Consider the following 10,411-nt stretch of genomic DNA (forward strand, 5'->3'; position numbering starts at 1 on the left):
GTTTATGTATAGTCTACTTCTCTGTCATGTGCAATGTCAATATCTATTAGGCTCTCTATAAAGTCCATGTAACGAGCTTTCGGGCCGATGACTCCCAAACCAGATGGCTTTAGGGCACCAGGTGTAAACTCCCCTCAGGCTCTACTTGCTCGAACAAAATAGGCCACAGATATCAACGTAGACAAAGAATTGACTTCCTTCGTTATCCTTTTCATCCTGGACTCAAACACTTCAACTTGTGTCTAAGCCCAGCTACTAGGGAGTACGAAGATATCAAACAACTAAACGTATGCTCGTTTCACTTTTTGAGCTCTTAAATGCAATATTGTTCATTTGCTTAGTTTTTCAAAAAAAAATAAAAATAAAAATAAAAATAAAAAAAATAAAACTGTGCATATCCATACTTGTGATTCAAAATAAACTCTAACATGCATCTATAATCATTTCTTTGAAATCCACATAAATAACCATGGTTTTCTAGATTCGTGTTAGAAAAAGTTTTTCGTGGGGCTTAAAAATTCTCTAAAAACGTTAGATGTTGCAAAGCAGTCATATAAGTTCAAACTCATTTCCTAAAAGCCTAATTTTAATGAGTTGACATAAAAAATGTAAGTACAAAGACATGAAAAGTTTAGGAGTGCAAACTACACCCTCCCCCATGCTTGAATGACACTATCCTCAGTGGCACTCCCCCATGCTTATATGAAACTAAGGGACTGCATATGAAAACAAGATAATCGGGAGAAAAGAGTAGAAGTCACCTGACATATGAATGCATGTCCTACGAATGCACAAGAATGGATACCTGATCTAACAATATACTCATGAGATACAAGAAAGCAAAGCAAAATAAAGAAAAATCATCTATGATATTTACTAGATCCTACTAAAAATACAACATACAAACCTGTGCTCCCCCTCATGCATCCACGAGGTTAATAGCCTCAATGTCTTGCTGCACCACCATATCAGAAATGTAGGGCTTCAGTCGCTGCCCATTAACTTTGAAAATGCTACCCGTTCGAGGGTCCAAAAGATCTACCGCTCCATGTGGGAAAACTCTATGGACTATGAATGGTCCATCCCATCTGGACTTCAGCTTCCCTGGAAAAAGATGGAGACGTGAATGATAAAGCCACACCTTTTGACCAGGCTCGAACTGCTTCCTCACAATATGTTGATCATGAAAATGCTTGGTTCGAGCCTTGTATATTTTGGCATTCTTGTAGGCTTCATTGCGCAACTCCTCAAGCTCACTCAACTGCAACTTCCTCTCAGCGCCAGCTTGGGCCATATCAAAATTGAACTTCTTGATAGCCCAATATGCCCTATGCTCCAATTCAACAGGAAGGTGGCATGGTTTCCCAAAAACCAATCGGTATGAGGACATGCCAATCGGAGTCTTGAAAGCAGTCCTATAGGCCCAAAGGGCATCATCAAGGCGTTGAGACCAGTACTTGCGGTCTGGTCGGACTGTCTTTTCAAGAATCTGCTTGATCTCTCTGTTAGAGACCTCAACTTGGCCACTGGTCTGCGGGTGGTAAGGTGTAGCAATCCAATGATGCACAGAATATTTCCTAAATAAGGAAGTTACTTGCACATTACGAAAGTGCGTACCACCATCACTAATGACCGCTCTAGGGACTCCGAAGCGGCTAAAAATGTTGTGCATGATAAATCGAAGCACCTCCTTATGATCATTGGTTCGGGTGGCCACGGCCTCGACCCATTTTGAAACATAATCAACTGCCACTAAAATGTATACAAATCCAAACGATGGCAAAAAAGAACCCATAAAATCAATGCCCCACACATCAAAAATCTCAACAATCAAAATAGGAAGAAGGGGCATCATGTCACGCTTGGCAATGCGTCCTGTCTGCTGACAGCGCAAGCACCTCCTACAAAAATCATGGGCATCTCTATGCAGTGTTGGCCACCAAAATCTTGACTGGAGGACCTTCGCGGCGGTCTTTCGACTAGAAAAATGGCCTCCACAAGCCAAGGAATGACAAAATGATAGAATGGAGTCTATACTCCTCCTCAGGAACACACCTTCGAATCATTTGATCTGGGCATAATCGAAACAACTCTGGTTCCTCCCAAAAATAGTGCTTTACCTGCGAGAAAAATCGATCTCTCCCATTGCGGTTCCAGTGCGCAGGGTACTCTCCAGTCACCAAAAAGTTGATGATATGCGCAAACCAAGGCAGATGCTTGACATAAAAGAGCTGCTCATCCGGAAATGAATCATCAATCTGCCCCTGATCAGTGGATGTCTCCACTGTCAGTCTGGATAAATGATCTGCTACAAGATTCTCACATCCACTCTTATCTCGAATCTCGAGATCAAATTCTTGTAACAGAAGGATCCATCGAATGAGACGCGGTTTAGCATCCTTTTTACTCATCAAATATCACAATGTTGCATGATCTGAATAAATGATGACCTTGGAGCCTAACAAATATGAGCAAAACTTCTCAAGAGCAAAAACTACGGCTAGTAATTCCTTCTCTGTGGTGGTATAATGCATTTGTGCATCAGAGAGGGTCCTACTAGCATAATAAATCACATGAGATTGCCTCTCAATCTTCTGACCAAGAATCGCTCCAACCGCGTAATCTGACGCGTCACACATAATCTCAAATGGCACTGACCACTCAGGAGATCGAAGAATAGGAGCAGTAGTCAGAGCCTCCTTCAGGGCCAAGAATGCCTTCAGACAGGCATCATCAAACAAAAATGGTTGATCTTTCGTTAGCAGGTTGCACAATAGTCGAGAAATCTGGCTAAAGTCCTTAATGAACCTTCTATAAAAACCTACGTGCCCTAGAAATGATCACACCTGCCGCACAGAGTTCGGTGGAGCTAATCTAGCAATGGTCTCCACTTTGGCCTTATCAACCTCGATTCCTTTCTCAGACACAATATGTCCAAGAACAATCCCCTGTCTCACCATGAAATGACTATTTTCCCAACTAAGAACCAGATTTGTCTCCCTACAACGCTGAAGCACACGAGATAACTTTTGGAGACAATTGTCAAATAAAGAGCCATAAACTGAAAAATCGTCCATAAAAATCTCAAGGACATCATCCATCATATGTGAGAAGATCGCCATCATGCACCGCTGAAATGTTGTCGGGGCATTGCAGAGCCCAAACGGCATTCTCCTATAAGCAAAAGTGCCATATGGACAGGTGAACGTCGTCTTCTCCCGGTCCTCGGAATGAACGACCACCTGGTTGTATCCTGAATAACCATCCAAGAAACAAAAATACTGCTGACCCGCGAGTTTCTCCAAGATCTGGTCGATGAACGGCAGAGGAAAGTGATCCTTTCTAGTTGCATTGTTCAACTTTCTATAATCTATGCATACTCGTCATCCCGTGGTAGTCCTCATGGGGACACTTTCTCCTTTTTCATTCATCTCTACAGTGAGCCCAGACTTCTTGGGGACAACCTGGGTAGGGCTCACCCACTGACTGTCGGAGATGGGATAAATGATCCCAGCATCCAACCATTTGACTACCTCCTTCTTTACCACCTCCTTCATATGGGGATTTAGTCTCCTTTGCGCCTCTCTTGAGGGTTTAGCCCCCTCATCCATGATAATCCGATGCATGCAAAAGGAGGGGTCTATCCCCTTCAGATCTGCCACCGACCATCCAATCGCCTCTTTGTGCTCGTGCAAGACCTGTAAAAGCTGACACTTCTGTGTGTCAGTCAGGTCTGCAGAAATAATGACGGGGAGAGTCTGATCCTTGCCTAGGAAGGCATACTTGAGTGTGGCCGGTAAGGGCTTCAACTCAAGCTCAGGCGGACTCTTTATGGATGGTCGGGTCAGCTTTTCTGCCAATTCAGGAAGCGGCTCGAAGTGCCAGATCCAACTCAGATCACCTGTCTGACTCTCTATCGACCCATGACAATCTTCTTCGAGTGATTCATCAACCTCCTCCTAAGGTGGATCACTCAATAACCAGGTATGCTCTGCTTCTACCAGGTTCTGAATGAAGTCGACCTCGAAAGAAGCCTTATCGCCAGCAGGTCCCATCGCCGCATGAAAAATGTTCAGTCTCATCTTCCTGTTGCCAAATGAGACATCCATCGCGCCTGTGCGGCAATTAATGCACGCATTGGCAGTGGCCAGAAAGGGGCGTCCAAGAATGATGGAGGCATGTCACATATCATTGACTCCCTCCATATCTAAAATGATGAAGTCAACAGGGAAGTAGAAGTCTTCAACCTTGACTAGAACATCTTCCAGAATCCCTCGCGGGACCTTAATTAATCTATCTGCAAGCTGCAAGGTCATAGGTGTTGGCTTCATCTCTTTTAATCCAAATTTGTCATAAAAAAAACTTGGCAAGATATTGACACTCGCCCCAAGGTCGAGCAATGCACGCTCGACAGTGATGTCTCCTATGACACACAAAATAATTGGAGTCCTTGGGTCCTTAAGCTTTGGTGGGGTTTGGTGCTGCAACACCACACTCACATGCTCAGTCAAGTATATCTTCTTCGGCACTTGTGACCTCAACTTTCTTTTCTGCGTACAAAGCTCCTTTAGGAACTTCGCATATGCAGGTACTTGCTGAATGGCATCAAGCAAGGGGAGGTTTATCTGAACGTGCTTGAATATCTCAAGCATCTCCTGCATATTCACTCCATGCTTGCCTAATGACTTCGGTCTCTCTAGCACCTCAAGAAAGGGGGCTTTGGGAGTATAGGACTTTGAAGGCTCAGTTGGTAGAGCCCTCTCGCTTTCTTGAGGTGGGACGGTAGGGACAGACTGCTTCTCACTCGTTCTCTCTCTTTCTTCTGCAGCCTCCCTCAGCTGGTATTGCTTCCCATTCCTAAGGGAGATTACCGCTTGAGCCTGCTCTTGATGGGCATTTGTCATGTGCAGGCCATGCATCAGCTCCTTACCCCTAGGGTTCACCACCGGTTGGCTAGGTAAAGCCCCCTCACTCCTCCTGCTAAGCGCCTCGGCGAGTTGTCCCATTTGTGTCTCAAGCTTCGCAATAGAATGTGTATGGGAGCTCAGATTTGCCTTGATATCCGAGAAGGCTTGAAGCATCTTGTCCTCAAAGGACTGGCTGGACGAAGGCTCCTGAGACTGGGGTTGATTATAAGTAGGCTAAGCTGAAGGGTAGCTAGTTCTCTGAAATCCAGGCGCATAACCGCCTTGCCTGGGTTGGCTTTGGGAAGGGTTGGGAGGTTGGGCTTGTGGATTTCTCCATGAAAAATTGGGATGGTTTCGCCAGCCCAGGTTATATGTACTAGAATATGGATTGGGTGCGGACCTAGCGAAACTTTGCGCCATCTGAGCCTGCTCCTGAACAAACTCAGGGTACTATGGCGCAACGGGGCAATCAACAACATGGTGTGCAGGGCTAGCACACAACGCACACATCTGTAGGACTGGAGAGGGACCTGACAACAACTGATCCAATTTCTGGGACAGTTGGTCGACCTTGTTTTGCAACTCAAGGTGCATCCCTATCTCGAATATACCAGCCTTCTTCGCGCCATCTTGCACAGGCGTGACCCTCTTAGATCGTGAAGCAGAAGCATGGTGCATGGAGTTCTCGCTCAAGGTCTCAAAAAGGGCCCATGCTTCATCTTCACTTTTGAGCATAAAAGTGCCCCCACAGGCAGCGTCAACCATTTGACGGTTCTTCTCAGTGAGACCATCATAAAAATACTGCACCAGTTGTCAGCGGGGCACCTGGTGGTGGGGACACTTGCGGAGAAGATCTTTCATCCTCTCCCACGTTTCATGAAACATTTCTCCCTCGATCTGTGAAAAGCTGGTGATGGTTTTTCGATACTGGTTTGTCTTACCAATTGGGAAGTATTTCTTTAAAAACTCCCTTTGCATATGTTCCCAAGTGGTAATTTGAACTGTATCGAGGGCCTTCAGCCAATGCTTGGCTTTATCCTTAAGGGAGAAGGGGAATAACGTCAACCTTAACGCGTCATCTCCAAAATTGTTGATCCGCACTATAGAGCAGATCTCGAGAAATTCGTCGAGATGACGGTATGGGTCTTCGTTGCCAAGGCCATAAAAGGAGGGTAACATCTGGATGACACTGGCCTTGATTTCAAAATGGTTCGCTCCCACATCAGGTCTTGTGATGCAGGAGGCAGGAGTGTATGTGTTGGGCATGAAGTACTCCCTAAGAGGACGAATCAACTGATGATCTTCAGCCATGGGGCTGGATTGATGGGCTCTCCTAAAGAAAGATTCAGGATCCTCAACAAACTCGGCAAGCTCAGGTTCAAGCGAACGTCGTCCGTGCATGCACCAAAGGGTAGACCGATGCAGCAATCGTCCTAAATTGGGTTTTTCTACCTAACTAACTAACGCGCTAGTGGCCAAACCACACAAACCACAAAGCGAGTAACATAAACAATTACTGAAAACAAGAAATAAACAAGCACCACGTAGTTGCACTCAGTAGAGAATTTACGAAAATGAAATCTATGTGCACGGTACCAATCGTACACAGTCACTTCTAAGGGGATCCAAATGGGTGGGCTGTGCAGAAAAGTAAGCCCGTCTCTATGGTATACACACACGTGGTTCTAAGCCTAAATGCGAAAAGCAAACTAAACGATCCTAATTAAAGAACTGAATTAAACTAACAACCTATAAATACGAGAACAAACACAAGGCAATAAAGTGAATACTAGCATTTCGCCGTTCCCCGGCAACGGTGCCAAAATTTGGTGTGAGTTTTATGAAAACCCTTTTTAAAACAATATTTTTAATGAAAATTCAGTGAAAGCTAGACACCAAAAATATAAAAACCGGCTCACACAAGTGGTGGAGTCCGGGTCGATCTCAGGGAACGAAAAATACTTCGTATTCAAACACACAATCTAAACTACTTTTTATTGCCAAAATAAAAAGAATTAATTAAATAATTAACTACAGGAGTACGGCCCTACGCAAAGGGCTTAAACAAAATAAATAAATGGTTTTATTACAGACCCAATTAATAAAATAAAGTAAAACCCTAATCTAAAAAGAAAAGAAAGGCTTCAGTGCTTCGAGTCTTCTTATCCCTTCTTGAGGTAATGTATGTTTTCTTGAACTTTTGTTTTTCTGAGGGCTCTCTGAGGACCTTTCTGAGGGTCTAAGGGTCACTTGAGGGGACCTCAGAGGGCTCTTTAGAAGCTCGAGATCACTTCTCTCGCACGTCCAAACGCTTTCTGAGTGGATCGGCTGGACGGGTTGCGAAAAGAGTGGTCTCTCCCTATGAGATCAACACGCTGCCCTGTTGTGCTGGAAGAAGGAGAAGTATCCACCGGCGAGAAGAAAGGGAGAAGGAGAAGAAGAAGAGGAAGGGAAAAGGGTGAACCAACTGGTAGAGAGAAGAGAGAGAGGGAGAGAAGGAGACGTGAAATCCAATGTGGGAGACACCACTTTTTTTCCTCAAACTTCCTATTTATAATATTTTAATTAGGTTTTGGAAACGTTTTTCAAAAAGAGTCTATACACTTTTTAAATATTGCAAACAACTCCATTTTTTTTAAAGTATTTTCCAAAAACTTAATTAATTTCTCAAAAAGGCTCAGAAAGGGTTCAACTTGCTCAAATTAATATTTGATAAAAATCTTTGAAAACCTTCGCAAACAAGCATTTTTTAAGCAATTATTGCACATGATCATGCATGAAAATATATGAATTTATGTGTAAAAATTATGCATGATCAAGACACTACAAATCGCTATAGTGATATCCAACAACACTATAAATCGTTGTGGGGCTCGTTGGAGACCCAAAAACACTATAAATCGCTATAGTGATTTGTGGAAGACACTACAAATCGCTGTTGAAAAGCCTAATAACACTATAAATCGTTGTGGGGCTCGTTGGAGACCCGAAAATACTACAAATCAGGCTCCACAACACATCAAGTTGAATGATGTTACCCACGCTGGGAGGACCCCCCAAACCCCCTCCTCTAAGGGAAAAAACTATGAATCAGCCTCCATAACTCATCAAGTTGAACGATGCTACAGTCAGTGTGCAGGTCAGTCGGTGTTTGATGGAGCAATGTAGGATTGTCTGTTGGATGTGCACAGAAGTAGAGAGAGAAGGGAGAGAGTGTGAGAGGGTTGATGTTCATGGCCTTCTCCAGGGGGAACTCTTTACCTCCCTTGATTTCTTCTCTAGAGAGAGAGATGGTTTTAGTGTTTTATGGAGAAGGAATAAGAAGAAGATGACAATGGAAAGTTCAAACGGACATTTTTGATAGCTCAGGTTTGTTTCGTCGAATGACCATCGGATCGTCGGCTCACCATCGGATTGTCGGCTCACCATTGTTTCGCCGGATTACCATCGGTGAAACGATTAAGGTTCGTTTCACTAGGTAGACTTTGAAGAGTCAACATCATCCTTGACTTTCTGGATGGATGACATATTTGTCTTTTTTTTGAACTGTTTGTTTCTTCTTTTTTGAATGAAAAGCATTTTTGTCATTTTCTCAAACCATCGCTTTATGAGAAGAATAGCAAGAAAGGGTACTTAAGTCTTTGCAACCACACCAGACTCCAATGCTAAGTGATGTCAACATACACGGGAATACGAGCCCCATGTGCTTGTATACGTGGTGCTCATTCAGACCCCCGAACACAGACGTGGGATTCAGTGAATCATCGGGGGCGAACATACACCACCCTCTCCAAAAAGATGGTACTATGATTTTGTCCCTTAATGCAACAGAAAGTTTCGTACATTCTTTGAGCTCCAGTTTATCCAACGAATTAAAATTCTCAAGGCCACAATTTCAATAAGCTCCTTGCCGCCATTTTAATCAAACACCTCTAGATCGTTAAAGTTTGAAACAGCTTAGATCATTTCCAAAGTAGTGAAATCATTCAAGGTCTAGAACTTCAACAAGCATTCATTCAAAACCAATTTTTGTATGCTCTTCAAGTTTGAAATATCTACCATCACTTCCAAAGCATAGCAACTAGTAGACAGTTTGATTAAAAAAGGTGGAAGTTGAGGTAAAAACTGAAGCCTTTCACAATAATCAAAATTGAGAATCTCGAGTTGAGAAAGGCTAACAAGAGATAAAGACTGCAGCCTCTTGCAGTGATCTAATTCAAGTATCTTGAGGTTACGAATATCTATCGTACTTTATTTGGGAATATCCTCCTACATGTACCATTTTTTTGACGGCACAAGCAGAAGAACATTTGCAAATACATTACGACCTTCACAACTCATAGCTGCAAATATCCCCAAAATGTGTGAATATCTTTTTACTAAACTAGCATAAGAGGCACAAGCAAGAGTAGGTTCGCAAGTGTGCGAAAACATTCACAAATGTGAGAGTATTTAGTTAAAGGTGGTTAATACATTTTGAAAACCTTTGCAACTCATTGTTGTGAATGTCCCATAAATGTGTGACCCCTCGTTCTACTAAAATCACATAAAGGGCACATGCATGAGGATATTCACAAATGTAAGAGTATTTTAGTAAAAAGAGAGAGACATTTTTAGAACATAGCCATACATTGCGAAAGGTTGTACTGTATTTGTAAATGTCCTCTTGTCAGTGCTGTTTTTTTAGTAAAAAGAGATTTGTGAACGTCGTGCTATATTTGCAGAGCCGTAAAAATGTTCTAAAAAAACGAGAATCAAAATTTTAGACATGCAAAAGATTTTGTCAAATTGCTAGGTAGTTCGAGAATCTCCAATTTGCAAGAACAGGGTCATTTTCTAAAAAGAACTTTTTTTTATCCAAACTTCATGTGTTAGATTTCTATTTTTAACTATTAGAAATGAACTTCATAAATATTGTTCTCTGGCTGCATCTTTTGCACAATCTCTGGATCCGATTTTCAGTTTTCATTGTTTTCCTAAAAAAAAAAACAGTTTTCGCCATCTTCTTACTGCAGCTATTTATGGGTCTTTAGTAAAGTATTCAACTTAATCGTATCACGATTGATGGTGTCGTTTATCGAAGGTTAAGCAAACTCGACTTTGAATTTAAACAAGGTGCCCTGCTCGCATAGAGTCAGGATCAGGTGCAATTACATGGCACAATTAAGCACCTGATCACCCTCCATCCTGATGGAGGGTGATCAGGTGCTTAATTGCGCCATGTATTTGTGCAATCATATTGCACCTCATCTTTTCACGCTGGCGGAAGACTTAGCCAAAGAACTGTTACATGACTGTTTTGATGACAGAACTTACATGATTGTTCTAGCATTGAATACCAAATCGAGAACTTAACCTAAAGACAAGAAATCTCAGTGGGCATCTTCACGTTCTTCAAGGAGAAGGCTTCCTCAATTAAGGCTGGTAAACGAACTGAACTAGCCAAGCTTGAAGTGTTCAAGTTTGGCTCATTCTTGTTGCGAGCCAAGTCGAGTTTAAGCTCA

The sequence above is a fragment of the Nuphar pumila genome, chromosome 5 (genome assembly GCF_984573655.1).
Source record: "Nuphar pumila chromosome 5, dmNupPumi1.hap1.1, whole genome shotgun sequence".
Taxonomy (NCBI): domain Eukaryota; kingdom Viridiplantae; phylum Streptophyta; class Magnoliopsida; order Nymphaeales; family Nymphaeaceae; genus Nuphar; species Nuphar pumila.